We start from the raw sequence: 20,505 nt of genomic DNA, 5'->3' as shown, positions 1-20,505 counted from the left end.
GTTTCTCCTCATGTTCCCCTTAAACTTGTCACCTTTCACCCTTAACCCATGACCTCTGGTTGTCATCAAACCCCACCTCAGCGGAAAAAACCTGCTTGCATTTACCCCATCCATACCCCCCCATAATATTGTACCTCCATCAAATCTCCTCTCAATCTTCTGCATTCTGAAGAACACAGTCCTAACCTATTCAATCTTTCCTTATAAGTCAGGTTCTCCAGACCAGGCAGCATCCACCGGACACTCATGTCTCACCTGTGGCTGCAAGCAGCCATTTGCACGTGACAGCAGTCTCATACTCCGGTGAGATTGGGACAAGCCAGTCCTAGCACACAAAGTCAGCCTCAGCGGACTGGACAGCTGCGATCTACAGTAAAACCCAACGGCCAGGAAGGTGGCTCTGCATCGCTCCATGGAGAGCGAGGGGCATGAAAAGACACAGAAAACGTCCTGGTCATCCACTGCAAACAAGAAGACCCCAGTTTCTTCTGGCGCTTGTTCATACCACTGGACCCGGACTTCTGAGGCCGAGAGAGTGGAACTGCCACAGTGCAAAGGCTTTTCCATTTTAAAAACTCTCCAGCACAGGTTTCCCGTCATCGTCGGACAAAATGTGCAACCACCATGCATACTATACACAACCTTGACATTTGTCTCCTTACAGGCAGCCACAAAGCAAAGGAACCCAACAGAACCCATTAAAAACAGAAAACCATCAATCACACAATGCGCACGAAAAAAAGACAAATTGTGCAAACAAGAAAAGTAAGCAAATAACGTTCAGGACTGCACCGCAAAATGCCAGGTTGTACAGCTGGATCAAGGGCTCGTCTCCACTAGGAAAATTACAGGCACAGATTGCAGTGTCATTGCCCAGAACAAGAGTCTATTAATAAAGTAATTGATAGTTGTTTCTGCTGCCAGAAAGTTGTCACTGTGCTTCACCAACAACATCTTAAACTGGATGGAAAAGGCAAGAATGAGAATTCCCAACCAACCTTTAACTTTGTTGGCCCCAGCTGCTCACACTTCATCCTCACAATCTTTCAACAGGTTTTGGAAAGCAGGAGCTAGATCATTTTCTGCAATTTCAGGACCCACGGTTTTCTGAAGCTTTAAAGGCAAGAGAAACTAAATGAGTAACAAAGATGGAGCGGGTTTCAATAGCAGCGATCTGTGCATTAACACGTGAACAGAGAAATCACAAAGACAACACCATCTTTCTTTTCCACACTTGTCTCGCTGCTGCCATCAGGTAGAAGGTGCAGGAGCCTCAGGACTTTCACCACCAGGTTCAAGAACAGTTATTACCCCTCAACCATCAGGTAGAAGGTACAGAAGCCTCAGGACCCACATCACCAGGTTCAAGAACAGTTATTACCCCTCAACCATCAGGCTCTTGAACAACAGGGGATAGGTACACTTATTCGATTGAGATGTTCCCACAACCAATGATCTTACTTTAATTACTCGTTATCTTGTTATTTCATACTCTTGTTATTTATTGCTATTTATTTACATTTGCATTTGCACTTGATCTTTTATTGATCCTGTTCACAGTTACTATTCTATAGAAATTGCTGAGTATGCCCACAGGAAAATGAATCTCAGGGTTGTATGTGGTGACATGTACAGGTGTCCCCCACTTTTCCAATGTTCATTTTACGAAACTTCACTGTTACGAAAGACCTACATTAGTATCCTATTTTCGCTTTCAGAAAGTGTTTTCACTGTTACAAAAAAAAAATCAGCGCGTGATAAAAGGCAGCCGCACTCCCCCAGATTCAGAATGGCATTGCTTAAAAACGAGCCTGTGAGCAGCCGTTTGCAAGATGAGTTCTAAGGTATCGGAAAAGCCTGAAAGATCTCGTAAGGGTGTTACACTTAGCGTAAAACTAGACATAATTAAGCGTTTCGATCATGGTGAACGAAGTAAGGACAACGGGAGCTTGGCTTGCGGAAGCTGATGAACATGATGTTGAAGAGGTTTTGGCATCCCATGACCAAGAACTGACAGATGAAGAGCTGATGCAATTGGAAAAAAAAAGGATAACAATCAAAATCGAATGTCTAATGATAAAGTACGACTTTAATTTTGAAAGGGTATGTCAGTTTAGGAGATATTTGCAGGATGGTTTGAGTCCTTACAAAGAACTGTGTGATAGAAAAATGCGTGAGGCTCAGTGGTCAAGCAAGCCTTTCACATCAGCCACAGCAGACGACGAACCTCAACATTCGACATCGAGGCGGGCAGAGATAGAAGATGAGCTGCCTGCTCTAATGGAAACAGACGATGATGAGATGACACCCCAGTGTCCCACCACCCCAACCCCCAGGCCACGGAGAGATACTGATTCGTGGAGAATGCAATAGTAGCCGGGAGGCACACAGCACATCTTTAAGAAAGAAGCCGAAATAAACAAGCTAATTAATTAGGTGATGCCTACATGTAATTGTCGGCCCAGATCAGAGATGACGCAATCGGAAATCAGCACTGATCTGGGCCGACAATTACGTTTCCGGCGGCACCTAATTAATTAGCTTGTTTATTTCGGCTTTTTCTTAACGATGTGTTGTGTGCCTCTCGGCTACCGCTGCATTCCTGCATGCTTCGTGGCAATGTATCGCTCTGCAACCTGGAGGGTGGGGGCCACTGTACCACCCAAACTCCGACTCAGCCTAACACACCATCATCAGTGTGCTCGGCACTGCCTTCCCGATTCCGGTAAGTGATACTACACTGTACATACATTATTTCTACTTTGCATAGGCTGTGTATTTTTACGTATTATTTGGTATGATTTGGCAGCTTCATAACTTAAAGGTTACTGGAGAGTGTTTTTGCCAACAGTGTTTGCGTGACATTTTCTGCTGACGGCGCTTGCGTGAGATTTTCGCTACGGAGAACAGTGCCGGCAATGATTGTGGAAAAGTATTTCTACTTTATATAGGCTGTGTATTTATCATATCATTCCTGCTTTTACTATATGTTACTGTTATTTTAGGTTTTATGTGTTATTTGGCATGATTTGGTAGGTTATTTTTGGGTCTGCGAACGCTCACAAAATTTTCCCATATAAATAAATGGTAATTGCTTCTTCGCTTTACTACATTTCAGCTTACGAACCGTTTCATAGGAACGCTCTACCTTCGGATGGTGGGGGAAACCTGTACGTACTTTGAAAATATCAACTTCAAAATTGAAAATCTGAACTGTACTTTAGCTACGGACTTCATTCCAAGATTAGTTTATACGTGGTCTTCAGCATAGAAAGTGCCTTTTGTTATGGTCTGTCATTAGCAATGATAGCAGAACATTATAAATACAATAAACTCCGTACCGTTATAATGCAATTGTTTTCCAGTGATGGGTTGGTGCCAATTTCACAAGTGCTCTGGCAACCTCTATCTTGTTCTGGCATATTCCCCCTTCCTTTCCAGTCCTGATGAAAGGTCTTGGCCCAAAATGTCGACTGTTTATTCACTTCCACGGATGCAGTCTGACCTGAGTTCCTCCTGCATTTTGTGTGAACCCTTTCCCACAAACTTTCCTTCAACTATCACTTTCTAGAATATTCCCCTTCTCCTCTCCCGCCCCCCCCCCCCACGTTCTTGTTCTGGCATCTTCCCCCTTCCTTTCCAGTCCTGATGAAGGGTCTTGGCCCAAAACGTCGACTGTTTATTCATTCCTTAGATGCAGCCTGACCTTCTGAGTTCCTGCAGCATTTTTGTGTGTGTTACCTAATATAGAGCTTATTTTTGAACACGGGTTAGTTATCTTATAAAGACAAACAATATAAAGTCTTTGCCTGTTCCAAGGGTAACAATCCTAAGCTGACAAAATGGCTGTGTTTTCTGTGTGCTTTTGAACACCGGTCCATCTGCAATTTGCTTTAATTTTCAATCAGGTTTACAGTTTTGAATTATGTAATTTTTTCATGGGTGGCAGGGTGGAAACACATCTCTACCAAGAGAGGTGTAAGGCGTTCCTTCCCTCCACTAGCCTGCAGGTCACCTTTGGGCAAGGTGTAGCACCTGCTTAGCCAAACCCCCCCCCCCAATCAGGGTCATGTGAAGCCATGGGGTAAGAGGAAAGAAACCCAGAGAAATGTTACCATTGTGTTCAGACCTCATGCTCTGGTAAAGAAATAAATGAGAGGGGAGAAAAAGGGGATGGTTAGATAAATGATGTCCATTTAGAAGCAGCGTTCTTTAGTGTTACCCAGGTAAAACATAGTCATAGTCATAGTCCATACTTTATGGATCCTGGGGTAAATTGGTTTTCATTACAGTTGCACCATAAATAATCAATAGTAATAGAACCATAAATAGTTAAATAGTAATATGTAAATTATGCCAGTAAATTATGAAATAAGTCCAGGACCAGCCTACTGGCTCAGGGTGTCTGACCCTCCAAGGGAGGAGTTGTAAAGTTTGATGGCCACAGGTAGGAATGACTTCCTATGACACTCTGTGCTGTATCTCGGTGGAATTAGTCTCTGGCTGAATGTACTCCTGTGCCCACCCAGTACATTATGTAGTGGATAGGAGACATTGACCAAGATGGCATGCAACTTAGACAGCATCCTCTTTTCAGACACCACCATGAGAGAGTCCAGTTCCATCCCCACAACATCACTGGCCTTACGAATGAGTTTGTTGATTCTGTTGGTGTCTACAGCTGTAATGATCTATCCTTGATAATATATCCACAGATAAACCAGCTGCTTCAGTACAGATTTTACACTCATACAGAACAGAAAGATTTAATCTCAATGCTTTGGGGTGGGACTGGAATTTTCTGGCCTTAAGAGACGGAATTTTAAGTTTTTATAGAAAGGCAAAGTTGAGAGAATATTGGCGTTGATGGCTCTGAATCCGAAAGTATGGTACATAGACAACAACATGGGCAATTGTAATCAGCTAGTTTCTCAGGTCAAAAAAACAGCTAAATAATGTTATTTAATCATTAAACAATGTTTCTTGATTGTTAAATAATGTCAACCTGATTGTTATTGTTTTCAATTAACTTATGTAGGCAATGTGCCTTATTTTGAAGATTTGGATTACATTGCGGTGAGAAAAGCACGGAGATTTCAGTAGATCCGAGTGTCTTCCCAGGCTAGGAAAGTCTAAGACTAAAGGGCATAGATTTAATTGGAGACTCAGGACAAAACAAGCTGGTCCGGCCCTTCAAACTGCACCGCCAGCAACCCACCAACTTGTGCAACAATCTACAAGCACCCTTTAACCTACTAACCGGAATGCTTTTGGACTGTGCGAGGAAACCGGAGCACCAGGAGGAAGCCTGAGGCAACAAGGTTTTTTACTGAGAACAAAGACCATCTGGTTCAAAAACTATAAACACACAGGAGATTCTGCAGATGCTGGAAATCTAGCACAAAATACTGGAGGAACTCAGCAGGCCAGGCAGCATCTGTGGGAATGAAATAAACAGTCGATGTTTCGGGCCGAGACTGCTCTTCAGGGCTATAAATCTGCCGATGACACAACCATTGTTGGCAGAATTTCAGATGGTAACAAGGAGCCGAAGAGGAGTGAGATAGATCAGCTGGTTGAGTGGTGTGACAACAATCTGGCACTTTGTCAGTAAGACCAAGGAACTGATTGTGGACCACAGGAAGGTGAGGTTGAATCACCACCTCCCTACCCCATACCTGGTCTGTGTGAAGTCAGCAGTGGGAAGGAACCAGCAAGGTCCAGTCCATCAAAAGTTTTAAGCAGCATTTAATTAATGCACTACATCTCAAAATTTACCACAATGACAGTAAGACCAAGGAACTGATTGTGGACGTCAGGAAGGGGAAGTCAAGGGAACACACATCAGTCCTAATCAAGGGGACTGTGGAAAGGGTGAGTAGTTTCAAGTTCCTGAGTGTCAAAGTCTCTGAGGATCATCCTGGGCCCAACATATTGATGCAATTACAAAAAAAACGCACAAAGGTGGCTGCATTTCATTCGGAGTTTGAGGAGAATTGGCAGGTCATCAAAGACACTCTCAAATTTCTAGAGGTGTACATGGAGAACGTTCTAACTGGTTGCATCGCTGTCTGGTATGGAGGGAACACTACACAGGATCAGAAAAGGCTGCAAGTCGTTATAAAATCAGCCAGTTCCATCACAGGCATTAGCCTCTCTGGCATCCAGACGCCTTCAAAAGGCAATGCATCAAAAAGAGGGCATCTATTAAGGACCCATCACCCAAGATATGCCCTCTTCTCATTGCTACCATCAAGGTGGAGGTACAGGTGTCACACTCAATATTTCAGGAACAGCTTCTTCCCCTCTGCCATCAGATTTCCGAATGCACAATGAACCCATGGACACTACCTCAGTAATTTTTAAATACCTACACTTTTAATATATATAGTAATTTTTAAAATTATGTACTGCAATGTACTGCTGGCATAAAACAACCAAATTTCACAATGTATGCCAGTGATATTAAACTTGATTCTGGGATGAGGTGAAAGTAAGGAAATAGCACCCTTCTTGGAGGAGATAGATGAAAGAGTTGGAGAGTTTGCAGAAGATGTCAATGAGAGGCTGTTGGAGATTCAGAAACGGAAGTGAAGTGTCAGAATAAATTATAAATTTGTAAATTCAGAGTAAATCCAGGTAACTCTGCGGCAAGATGAAAGTTGGTGGCACAGGTGATGAAAATGTTGGGCTCCGCACGAGAGTATGAAGCAGCTCTGATATTATTGATGCCGGGGAGAGGGGGAGAAAGGCAGAGGTGTGTACAGGGATACGCTTGGACAACCAAAAGATAGCTGCAGCGAAAGCCCATGTGACTGTATCCTTTTAGTCCCATTACTCCTCAGGCTTTTTTCAAAATTTCTTTAAGCTTACTACTGGCTTTCCGACCTTTCGGCTCATTCTTAAACAGAACTGAAGTTCCCCTTAACTTCCTCCAGTCATAAGTAAAAAAAATCAGTGTCATCAACCTGTGCACGTGCTGAATCCCCAGATCCCTGGCACTATGCCAACAAGTTTGTTCTAAACCCTTGTCACAGGATTATCCTTCAGATACACTGAAAAAGATCTGAGCTCAATTCAGACCAACTTTGTTCTATTTCAGATCCATATTTAAAAACAGGCTAATTAAATGAATCTGGAAAAAAATCTCAGCACCTTTTGGCATGTCAGTCAAATAGCTTTTTATATTAAAAATACGCAGGTGCTTGATTTAATGATTTTTTAAAACTATTTTAGAGGAACTAATTGTGTTTTCATGACTTTTGACAGAATCAGAAGGAATTTGAGCTGGAACAGAAAACTTAAAGACTAGTTTTAAAATATAAATGCATCATATCATCATACCAAAGAGATGCACTTTGTGCTTTAGCAATAACACGTACTTCAGAAAATTTGTCTGCCACCATATAGCGAACACGCCAGGATTTATCGCCCACTGCCTGCCGGAGGGTAGGCATCACCAACGCTTCCAGGTCTTCCTGGGGCAGCAGCTGGGCTATGCTCACACAAGCCTCAACTGCCAACAGCCTCACCGAATCCTGTGAAAAAGATGTTCAAACCGGGTTTGAGCTGGTTCTTAATTAAAACACAAAATTAATTTACTGAAGTTAACATTAGGAAGCACTAATCTCATCAAAAAAATCATAAAAATAAATACTGACAACATAACAATTGTTTCCCAGATGATATCCGTTCAGATCACCTAGAAAGTAGCAACAGGTTTCATTACTTTGCAATGTGTGCTGGAATCTTCCCAGGATACAAGTACTGGAATGGAGATACTGAACTTGTAAGTTATAACTGCTGAAAAGGCATGTTTAATTGGGGCCCATGCAACTGTCCGAGGCTACACCTTTAGTTTGGAGAAAGTGGGAGAAACCTAAGTCAAACTTGAGAGTAAGAACTAGTTCTACCAGGTGAGGAAAGATGGTGATGAAGGGGAACTGATAAGGTCTGTTGTCTAAAAAGAAGCAGAACTTTAAGGACTTCCTGGAAGGGGATGAAAACGTATAAACACCAAATCCATAGTGAAAATAAAGTGATCTGGGCCAGGAAACTGTAAGTGATTGAAGTGATGGAGAGATTACAGATCAGATAATGTTCCAAGTGTCGGTTGCCAGAAAAACATTGGCAAGAACTCGAGGAAGAACACTTCCTACTTCTTTTTAAAATTAGGACTACATTACTTGTTACATTGATAAAACCAGACAGGCTTCCGAATACCATTGCATCTCTATTGGTAGAGTAATCCATCAATACCATACCATATCAATAGCCTGGATTCTGGGACTCCAGATCGGTCTTGCAAGAGATATTGTTAAGCCTAGAAAATTGTAGTTATGGAGGAAAGATTGGATAAGTTTGGGTTGTTCTCTAGTCTTGAGATGTATAAAATTGGGAGGATTAAATGGCAGAAATGAGAAGGACTTATTTCCTGAACAGGGGGATTAAAAAACAAACTGAGGTGCATAGTAACTGCTAGTAGTATTAAAAGTATTTTCACTCAGAGGATGGTAAAGGGATCTGAAATACTTCCAAGGCATAAATTCCCCTCATATTTAAAAAGTAAATGAATATCTGAAGAGCTGTGATCAACTGGGCTACAGAGCCTGAGGTCGGATGTGGAATTAGAATGGGTAGCTCTTTTCTCGACCATCACAGATACAGTTCCCATCATATTTATTCTTATGGTTCTATGAGCTTGGCTTAGGAAATAGGCAGGTAGGTTTTATTTTCAGAAACACAATTTAGTTGTTCAACTAATTTTTGAAAGTGTTTATACTTGCAAACTTTCAACTTAAAAGACTTTCTTTTATCAAGTTTTTTTGGAATGCGTCATCTCAGGTGTTTACAGAGAGAACATTTTGAGATGCAGACGTACCTTTTTTAACAATGCAACTCAATGACACATTAGATCCTTCACCCTTTCCAGCTCTTTGCAGATTCAGTCCTGAAAACAAAAAGCAGAAAACTAATTTTGAGTTTAAGAGCTTGGCAGATAAATATCACACTGTCTTTGGAATTTTGCAGTGACAAAGGATTGCAGATCGACAGTGTAGACTGCTTTTCTTTTCACAAATTCTGCCTGATTCCGTGCACGTTACAGCAAGCTACTCACAACATTTCTGAGCCAAATCCCAGAGTCTCAAAAGCACAGCAAATTTTACAGATTATCATTAAACTGCAAAATAGAATGAATTATGTCACTGGATGGAACAATCTGCTATTGAAAGAAAACCTGCTAGAAATTTAGGTAAACTTTTTGAAAACAGAAATCAAAATATCACAGATGCTGGAAACGTAAAGAGAATGACAGAAATATTCAGCAGGTGAAGCAGTGTCTAAAGAGAGAGAAACAGAATTACTGAAATAATATTTCAAAAGTCACTGTCATTGTTTCATGCTCCACCTCCTCAGCAGAAAATACTGTACCACTCTTTAAAGAAGTCTGCTAAATAAATGAACAACAGTCACGTGCAACCTAATTTTAAAAAAAAGTACTTTCAATAGGGGAGAAGGCATCCCATTATGTTTAACTTATAAAACAGTGATACTACCAATATTCTGAGAAGTCTTTTTCCAACTAAGGCTGTATTGCTCAGTGACATTACCTTTGTAGAGAAAGTGGTTTAGCCTTGGGCTTCTCAGCAGCAATGGAGGAAAGGGTTTTGATTTGTGGTTTGCTGGAACTGGACACTTTGCTCGAGTCCTTTTAATCATTTCATCACAGGACTGGTAATACAAGAGAAAGAAAAAGGTTAAACGTTCAAAGGTTCATTTTACTGTCAAAGTATGCACGTACAACTCTGATATTTGTCTTCTCCAGATAGCCCTGAAATACAGAAAGACCATGAGAGTTGATGAAAGAAAAGACACTAACTCTCCCCCACCATCAGTACGAAAAAGAAAAGAAACAATAACAACCCCCGACTCCCTGACTCGCAGAAAAAAACAGCGACAATAACAATCTGCAATCCCCTGACTCACAGAGAAAAACAGCGACAATAACAATCCCTGACCAGCTCACTTGCAGAAAAATCAGGGACAATAGCATTAAATCCACACTGCTCCCCCACAGGAAAAAAAATTACAATAACAATCCCCGGCCCCCTCGCCTGCAATAAAGAACAGTGACAGTAGCATCAAAACCCCCAACCCCCACCTTACACACAAAATATTTACAGATCACCCACCCACCAACCAGCCACAATTAAGAAAACACCAAAAACCTAAAGGAAACCAATATAAAGTACAGTCCAAAATTCACATATGTCTCAGAATATTGGAAACAGCTTTCCATCAGCATACGAAGGCAGTGGCTGTAAACTCAACAAATCAGCAAAAGCATTTTCAACTTAATAAATCCAATTTTAGTTGGTAAATTAGTCAAGGCTGACAACTGAAAATATTCAGAGGATGGCAAATCAATTTGGCTAAATGCTGTAAAAAATAAATTGTAAAGACTGCAACAATCCAGATTTCTTCAAACTTTCAGAAAGCGTTGCCTCCTGCTGCTTTAACATAGCAGATACAAAGCAGGAGAATAGCAGCAATTGGGGAGAGACAACCGAATGCACTATTGAATGCTGCATAATTTTCAAAGACTTTTGAAAGTCAGAAGCAATATAGCAATGCAAAGAGCCTTGAGAATGAGTTGAGGGTGATATAAAGGATTTTCCAGCAATGGAACAGAAACAAAAAGAATAAAGGCAGATCAAGCCCTTTGAATAATCATATACTTAATTTCCTCAAACACGAGGAAATCTGCAGATGCTGGAATTTCAAGCAACACACATAAACATTCACCCGCAACTTTTATGTGTTACTTAATTTCCTCAACAATTTTCCAAATTAAACAATGAATATTGTGGATAGCAAATTGATTTTGGAGTAGTATATACTTACAAGTTTCTTATTGCCCTAATCAAAGATTGGCAGGACAGTCAAGATAACAAGGTACGACGATAATCTTACCCTTAGCTCTTTAATGAGACTGGCCTCCTGTGCCTGCAATCTCTCCTTCTGAAGCTTCTGCTCTTTCTTCAATTTGTTTACAACAGATTTATGTTTCCTCAGATCATCTTTCAGTGCATGAATCCTGCCCTCGATATCACACTGCTCAGATACTTTCTCTGTTAGGGATGCAATCAAATCAATGTTATAATAGGTAGTAGCTTCCAATTCAACCAATTATTTATCATTCAAAATACATATCACAGCAGGGTGAAATCAACTAACAATTTTACTTAGTTTCTATTCACTTATTGCTACTTGAAGCTTAAATTTCCAATTAAAATCCACCTGATTCAATGCAGTAATAGCTGCAAGAATTAAATGGAAACTCTCACATACCATTTTGTTTTGTTTATCACACATGTCCTGAGATCCCCAGTGGCAGGAAATGCATTTTGATTTTGACACTGTCCTCCTGGTACCATTCTCCTGTAAATATAATCAAAAGCTGTCACTGTACAGTGCAATCAGATCCATAACTCACTAAATGCACTCTTAAAGCTCAGAATACGACTAACACACAGCTGAGCAAAGCAATAGACTCTCAAGTGCCTTCTTAATTGGCCCAGTAAGCCAATAGATGAAGGGCAAACAGGGAAGGAAAGAAATACTGATATCCCCCAAAATACCAATTACGCACATCGAGTCCCAACCTCATCGGACACCGACCGGCCAGAGTCACGGCCTTGTTGGAGACGTGGCTCACACTCTCAACAGTAAATACAGTTGTGGACTCATTGAGATCATAAACAGGGGAACATCAGGAAATAATTTAAATATAAAATCGGATTTTAAAAAAAAATGGAAGCTAATGGTGAGCATTGCATCAATAGGCAGAGAAACACTTGCTGCAAAATAGAGTACGTGCAGCATTTCACTAACCAAAGTTAGAACTCACTGACCACTGCTTTTAAACCTTTTCCTTTCTGTGGTACAAATCTTGCCAGTGTAGTTTTCACATTGATTTCCAGAGTTCAATTTGATTCGGGCTATTTAATCCCACACCCTGTCAAATACAGCCTCATTAAAGGCAGTCACTCAAATCACCTGTAAATACTGCACTAACTCTGACCATGGAAAGTCAAAATGGGCATGGGAGAACAGATTACTGAAGAGCAAATGTCCCTTAAGAGCACTGTTGGTGACACCTCCCATTACTTTTATGACAGGACAGTAATTAGCCAGATCGGATAGACTCTGTTTTTGGTGGATAGAATGTAACTAGGGACATGTAGTTGCCACTGACAGACCTGTACTGGGTATGCTTGGCATGCCAGGCATTTAGTTCTGAAGTGCAACTTTAAGCACGACACATCGGAGGTTGCCCATTTTCATTATTATTGCTTTTCCTGCTACTTGCTCATTCTTTGATTTGGCTGAAAACTACCATTATAACAGTGAGGACTTTGGGAGGAAGCACAGATGCATCATTCACTCAGTTCTTCGAGTTGAATATAGTTTCACAAAGTTCATTCCAGGCTCTGGTTTAATTGAAGGTGGGGATCTGTAATGGAGAAGTGTCCTCACGTTAGCTAACCTATCACCATCATGACTGTGTGAACCAGGGTGGCAGAACTTTGATCAGATCCATTGGTTGGGGAACTGCTGGACTCTTAATTGAAGTTGAGAAAATCTGCAGATGTCGGAAATCCAAAGTAATACCCAGAAAATACTGAAGGAACTCAGCAGGCCAGGCAACAGCTACGGAAAAGAGTTAACAGTCGTGGAACAGTCCATGTTTCGAACCTAAACGGGCATCACTCCACAACTCTTCCTACGCTACAAAGATAACTGCATTGGTCCTGCTTCCAGCACCCATGCTGAGCTCATCAATTTCCTCAACTTTCTCCAATTTCCACACTGCCCTCAACTGGCCCATTTCTGACACCTCCCTCCCCTTTCTCGATCTCTGTCTCCATCTTTGGAGACAGTTTATCTACTGATACTCTTCACAAACCCACTGACTCTCACAGCTCTCTGGACAAGACGTCTTCCCACCCTATCACTTGCAAAAATGCCATTCCCTAGCTTCAGTTCCTCCATCTCCACTGCATCTGCTCCCAGAATGAAGCTTTTCATTCCAGAACAACTGAGATGTCCTCCTTCTTCAAAGAAAAGGGCTTCCTTTCCTCCACTTCAACGCAGCCCTCAACCATATTGCACAAGTCACCCTCAACCCTTCCACCTGCCGCCACACGAGGGATAGGGTTCCTCTTGTCCTCACCTATCACCACACAAGCCTCTGTATCCCGCACGTAACTCTCTGCAACTTCTGCTATCTCCAAAGGGAGCCCACCACCAAGCACATCTTTCCGTAGGAATCACTCCCTACATGACTCCCTTGTCCACTCGTCCCTCCCCACTGATCTCCCTCCTGGCACTTATCCTTGCAAGCGGAACAAGGGCCACACCTGCCCCTACACCTCCTTCCTCACTACCATTCAGGGCCTCAAACAGCCCTTCCATGCCAGGCGACACTTCACCCGTGAGTCTGTTGGGATCACCTATTGTATCTGGTGCTGCCTCCTATATACTGATCAGACCAGACTGGGAGACTTTTGTCAAGCAGCTTCACTCCATCTGCCACAAGAAGCGGGATTTTCCGGTGGCCAGCCATTCCAACTCTACTTCCCATTCCAATATGTCAGCCCATGGTCTCCTGTCACTGTGAGGCCACCCTCAGGTTGGAGGGGCACCAGCTTATTTTTAGTCTGGGTCATCTCCAACCTGATGGCACAAACATCAATTTCTCAAACTTCCAGTAACTGCCCCCTCCTCCTCTCCATTCGTTTCCCTCTCTCACCTCATCTCGTTACCTGGCCATCACCTTCCACTGGTGCTGCTCCTCCTTCCCTTCTTCAACGGTCCTCTGTCCTCTCCTGTCAAATACCCCCGACTCCAACCCTTTACCCCTTTCACCAATCAACTTCCCAGCTCTTTACTTTAACCCCTCCACCTCTCCCAGTATCACCTATCACCTGCCAACTTGTATCTCTTCCTTTCCTTCCCCCTACCTTCTTTTTCTGACTCCTTCTTCCTTCCGTTCCAGTCGTGAAGGTTTTCAGCCTGAAACATTGATTGCTTACTCTTTTCCGTTAATGCTGTCTGGCCTGCTGAGTTCCTCCAGCATTGTGTGTGATGCATCTGTTTACTGCATGCTGCTTTTGCCATTTAACAAGCTGATGGTTCTGTGTAGCAGCTCTATTCAGTTCAGATCCATCCAATGCAACTTGTAAAACTTCTTTCTATACTCGCCACTGAACTGGCATTGGTCCCTAGCTTGATAGTAATGGTCAAAAGGAGTGATAGACCAGGCCTCGAGATTACAGTTTGCAGTTGAATACAATTCTGCTGATATGGGCAATTGGAACCCTTCGTGAGCAGCCAGATTTACTGAGACTATCCCATCAGTACTGAGCTGTAATGTTAGCTGTGGTTACATGGAATTCTGTGAGTCCCTACCAAGTATTTTCAATAAATACTGAAAAGCTCACACATAGCTGTTAGAAACTTCATACTTGATTGAGTCACAGATACAGATTCGTCAGACGAGCTGCAGGATCCTTGGCGTGACTGTAAACTAGGGCTGGAGTTATTCTTCCTATCAGCTTTGTTTGATGCAGGGACACTCACTTCTGAGGAAGCAGACTGCACAAGGGCAAGGGAATGGCAATAGATTAGTTCCCAAGCTGTTAGTATTTTCTGATTTGATAAAATAAAGATTAGATGGGCAGGAAGCCTGCAAAAGTTTAACATCCAGCAACTTAAATTCTGTACATCTGTCCACTGGATTGCCCCCTCCCTGCCCTTTCAATGCGTCCCATTATATCCTTCCATATATTTCACTAAATTGCTCCAACCTATTCGCCCAAACCCTCAAAGTTTAATGTCCATCTCAAACACGTTACCCTTGAAAGAACCACACAAGAAACACCCCCTTGACCAAATTGATCTAAAAATAACCTACCAAATCATACGAAATAACACATACACCTAAAGTAACACTAACATATAGTAAAAGCAGGAATGAAATGATAAATACACAGTGTGGCAGCTCGCCCACGCAGCAAGCGAACCGGCTCCAGCAGTCGCGGGCGAGTCTGCAGCCAGCGGCAACCGAGAGGGCTCTGAGTGCGGGGCAGACCTCGGCCTGAAAGCCGACCTCACTTCCGCCCTGCAAAGAGCGGGGGATGCTGGGAGCAGGCACTTAAGCGTGTGCAGTTTGAAACAGTGAACAGTTCAACCAGACTATACTCGACTCAGTGTGTTGCTTTCACTCGTTGCATATCAGCACGACCACAACAGCCTATATAAAGTAGAAATAATATATGTACAGCAGTGGTCCCCAACCTCTGGGCTGCGGACCGATACTGATCCGCGAAGCACGCAGTGGTGCAGCGGTAGCCAGGACACACCCAGCACATTTTTTTAAAAAAGCTAAAATAAACAAGCTAATGCTGAGCTCGCTGCATTGGCACTGCTTCCTGCATGCATGCTAAGCTCGTTGACTTCATTAACTTTGCCTCCAACTTTCACCCTGCCCTCAAGTTTACCTTTATACTTCATACTTTATACTTCATTGTCGCCAGACAAGTGGTACTAGAACATACAATCATCACAGCGATATTTGATTTTGTGCTTCACACTCCCTGATTACAAATATTAAATATTAAAGATATTAAAAACAGTTAAAAATAGTAAACATTAAAAATTTAAATTTTATATCATAAATCCTAAATAGGAAAATAGGAAGTAAGGTAGTGCAAAAAAACCGAGAGGCAGGTCCGGATATTTGTAGGGTACGGCCCAGATCTGGGTCAGGATCCGTTCAGCAGTCTTATCACAGTTGGAAAGAAGCTGTTCCCAAATCTGGCTGTACGAATCTTCAAGCTCATGAACCTTCTTCTGGAGGGAAGAGGGATGAAAAGTCTGTTGGCTGGGTGGGTCGTGTCCTTGATTATCCTGGCAGCACTGCTCCGACAGCGTGTGGTGTAAAGTGAGTCCACAGACGGAAGATTGGTTTGTGTGATGTGCTGCGCCGTGTTCACGATCTTCTGCTGCTTCTTTCGGTCTTGGACAGGACAACTTCCATACCAGGTTGTGATGCACCCTAGAAGAATGCTTTCTACGGTGCATCTAGAAAAATCAGTGAGGGTTTTAGGGGACAGGCCAAATTTCTTTAGTTTTCTCAGGAAGTAAAGGTGCTGGTGGGCCTTCTTGGCAGTGAACTCTGCTTGGTTGGACCAAGTCAGGTCATTTGTGATATTGAGCCCGAGGAACTTAAAGCTTTTGACCTGTTCCACTTGCGCACCACCAATGTAAATTGGGTTATGCGGTCCGCTACTCCTTCTGAAGTCAGCAACCAATTCCTTCGTCTTGCTGACGTTGAGGGATAGGTTATTGTCTTCGCACCATGCCACCAGGTTCTTAATTTCCTCTCTGTACTCAAACTCATCATTACCCGAGATACAGCCTACAATTGTTGTGTCGTCAGCAAACTTACATATTGAGTTTGATGGAAACTTGGCTGCACAATCATGGGTGTACAGTGAGTACAGCAGGGGGCTGAGTACACAGCCCTGTGGGGCACCGGTGCTCAGAGTGATTGTAGAGGAGAGCTTGCCCCCTACTTTTACAGCCTAGATCCTGTTTGTGAGGAAGTTGAAGATCCAGCTGCAGATCTGAGTGCTAAGGCCCAGGATCCAGGAATCAGTTTATTTGGAACTATGGTATTAAAGGCAGAGCTGTTGTCAATGAACAGGAGCCTTACATATGCGTCTTTATTCTCCAGGTGTTCTAAGTAGGAATGTAGGGCCAGAGAGATGGCATCTGCCGTTGACCTGTTGCTCGGGTCGGCGAATTGCAAAGCGTCGAGGTTGACCGGTAGGCTGTGGTTGATGTGTGCCAAAACCAATCTCTCGAAGCACTTCATAGCAATTGATGTCAGAGCCACAGGTCGATAGTCATTCAGGCATGCCACCTTCCTCTTCTTCGGCACTGGGATTATCGTTGCCTTCTTAAAACACGAGGGGATCTTAGACTGAAGCAAGAAGCAGTTGAAAATGTCAGCAAACACTCCAGCTAGCTCCTTTGCACAGGCCCAGAGAACCCATCCTGGGACGCCATCTAAGCCCGTTGCCTTCCTTGGATTTATCTTCAGGAAGGCCCTTCTAACGTCCTCCTTGGTGATGATGAATTTCGATGTCACCAGGTCTGGTTCATCCAGAGGGAGCGGGACACTCCTCTTCTGTTCGAATATTGCGTAGAATACGTTAAGTTCGTCAGGAAGAGAAGCGCCACAGTTATTGATATTCCCAGCCTTTTCTTTGCACCCAGTGATCTCATTCAGACCCTGCCATATTCTACTGGCATCCCTTTGGTTAGCCTGGGCTTCCAACTTAGCTCGATATTGCCTCTTGGCGCCCTTAATGGTTTTCCGGAGTTCATGCCTGGATTCTGTGTAGTGACTGGTAACCCTGGACCTAAAAGCCGCAGCTCTAGCCTTTAAAAGGGACTTGACCTCATAATTCATCCAAGATTTCCGGTAAGGGAATACCCGGATTGCCTTGCAAGACACACAGTCCTCCGTGCACTTCCAAATAAAGTCAATGACAGCTGAGGCATACTCATCGAGGTTAGCTCCGAGTCCTTGAATACTAACCTTGAATACCTGGTCCATTTCCGACACCTCCCTCCCCTTTCTCGATCTTTCTGTCTCTATCTCTGAAGACAGCTTATCTACTGATGCCTACTATAAGCCTTCAGACTCTCACAGCTATCTGGACTATTCCTCTTCTCACCCTGTCTTTTGAAAAAATGCCATCCCCTTCTCGCAATTCCTCCAGCTCAGCCGCATCTGCTCTCAGGATGAGGCTTTTCATTCCAGGACAAAGGAGATGTCCTCCTTTTTTAAAGAAAGGGGCTTCCCTTCCTCTGCCATCAACTCTGTTCTCAAACGCATCTCTGCCATTTCACGCACATCTGCTCTCACCCCATCCTCCCACCACCCCACTAGGAATAGGGTTCCCCTTGTCCTCACCTACCACCCCGCCAGCCTCCGGGTCCAACATATAATTCTCCGTAACTTCCGCCACCTCCAACGGGATCCCACTAATAAGCACATCTTTCCCTCTCCCCACTCTGCTTTCCGCAGGGATCGCTCCCTATGTGACTTCCTTGTCCATTCGTCCCCCCATCCCACCCCACCGATCTCCCTCCCGGCACTTATCCTTGTAAGCGGAACAAGTGCTACACATGCCCTGACACTTCCTCCCTTACCACCATTCAGGGTCCCAGACAGTCCTTCCCGGTGAGGTGACACTTCACCTGTGAGTCGGCTGGGGTGATATACTGCATCCCATGCTCCTGATGTGGCCTTCTATATATTGGCGAGACCCGACGCAGATTGGGAGATCGTTTCGCTGAACACCTACGCTCTGTCCATCAGAGAAAGCAGGATCTCCCAGTGGCCACACATTTTAATTCCACATCCCATTCCCATTCCGATATGTCTATCCATGGCCTCCTCTACTGTAAAGATGAAGCCACACTCAGGTTGGAGGAACAACACCTTATATTCCGTCTGGGTAGCCTCCAACCTGATGGCATGAACATTGACTTCTCTAACTTCTGTTAATGCCCCACCTCCCCCCCATACCCCATCCATTATTGCCCATCCTCTCGGCTTCCCCCCTCCCCCTTTCTTTCTCCCTTGGCCTCCTGTCCCATGATCCTCTCATATCTCTTTTGCCAATCAGCTGTCCAGCTCTTGGCTCCATCCCTCCCCCTCCTGTCTTCTCTTAACATTTCGGATCTTCCCTTCCCCCTCCCACTTTCAAATCTCTTACTAGCTCTTCCTACAGTTTGTCCTGACGAAGGGTCTCGGCCCGAAACGTCGACTGTACCTCTTCCTATAGATGCTGCCTGGCCTGCTGCGTCCACCAGCAACTTTGATGTGTGTTAATTAATTAGGTGCTGATTGCATCGTCTCTGATCTGGGCTGCCATTTACGTGCTGGGCGGCACCTAATTAGCTTGTTTATTTCGGCTTTTTTCTGGGTGCGTTCCGGCTACCGCTGCACCCCTGCATGCTTCGCGGATCGGTACCGGTCCGCGGCCCAGAGGTTGGGGACCACTGATGTACAGCGTAGTTTCACTTAGCAGAGTCAAGAAGACAGCCAGCACGCTGGAAGGTTCACACATCTTTCTATCATACAGTTCTTTGTAAGCACTCAAAACATCCTGCAAACCTGCCCTGAACCTACGTGCCCTTTCAAAGTTAAAGTCATACTCTTCTGCAATCATTGCAGCATTGTCAATTGTAGCGAAAGTCTCACGCAGTTCAAAGCTATGACAGCTTAATGCTGAGATACTGAGTGTAGTTCCCGGGGAAGAAGTTTGGCTTTTCGCCACTCTCGCTGCTCGGGATGCACGCTGCATTTTTTTGTAACAGTGAAAACACCTTCTTGTCAGCGAAAACAGGTAACTAATGTAGGTCTTTCGTAACAGCGAGGTGTCGTAAAGTGAACGTTCGAAAAACGGGGGCCACCTGTACACTGAACACTTGCTGACAAGTTCGGAATTACCTGAGATCTTTCCTCTTCATCCTGCCTGAGCAAGCATCTGCTCCATCCCAATACCACTTGTTCGGGAGTTATCACCTCTTCAGCTCTACAGTATTTCCTAGCTGAAGACTGAGACACAACAATTTGTGCTTCTTATCTGATATCAATACCAAAATATTTCTCATGGTTTCTGATTTAAAGCAACTGTGATGTCATCAGCCATTGTGATGTCTTGAGCCACTGTGATGTCATCAGCCATTGTAATGTCACCATCCAATGTCACCAGCCACTGTAATGTCATCAGCCACTGTGATGACATCAGCCACTGATTAAAACTAATTAAACATTCAATCTGATAAAATGAATATCCCAAATGGGTCTTGTAATTTATTTAATGAAACAGTTATGTATGACAGACTTTTTGTTCCAATGTACACAGTAAAGAAAACGACACAGAATGACATTCATGATCCCAGTACATTAATATTCACCTCTTTGGGCAAGTTAGGATTTAAAAAAAGAAATCACTCTAAATTGTTCTCTGAGGCAAAAAAAAGGGGAAAGTTGACAGTTGTCCATACAACAGGAATTCTGCAGATGCTGGAAATTCAAGCAACACACATCAAAGTTGCTGGTGGACGCAGCAGGCCAGGCAGCATCTCTAGGAAGAGGTACAGTCGACGTTTCGGGCCGAGACCCTTCGTCAGGACTAACTGAAGGAAGAATGAGTAAGAGATTTGAAAGTGGGAGGGGGAGGGGGAGATCCAAAATGATAGCAGAAGACAGGAGGGGGAGGGATGAAGCCAAGAGCTGGACAGGTGATTGGCAAAGAGGATATGAGAGGATCATGGGACAGGAGGTCCAGGGAGAAAGACATGGGGTGGGGGGGGGGGGCGGAAACCCAGAGGATGGGCAAGGGGTATAGTCAG

The 20,505-nt window shown here is 43.7% G+C and overlaps 1 pseudogene; it reads right to left on the bottom strand.

Annotated features, from left to right (window-relative positions):
• The window catches only part of LOC140210348 (uncharacterized), a 90,632-nt pseudogene that overhangs the window by 42,293 nt on the left and 27,834 nt on the right, over nucleotides 1–20,505 (bottom strand).

The sequence above is a fragment of the Mobula birostris genome, chromosome 15 (assembly GCF_030028105.1).
Source record: "Mobula birostris isolate sMobBir1 chromosome 15, sMobBir1.hap1, whole genome shotgun sequence".
Lineage (NCBI taxonomy): Eukaryota > Metazoa > Chordata > Chondrichthyes > Myliobatiformes > Myliobatidae > Mobula > Mobula birostris.
Note: the sequence above shows the minus strand (reverse complement) of the source record. Positions and strands in the feature narration are given on the sequence as shown.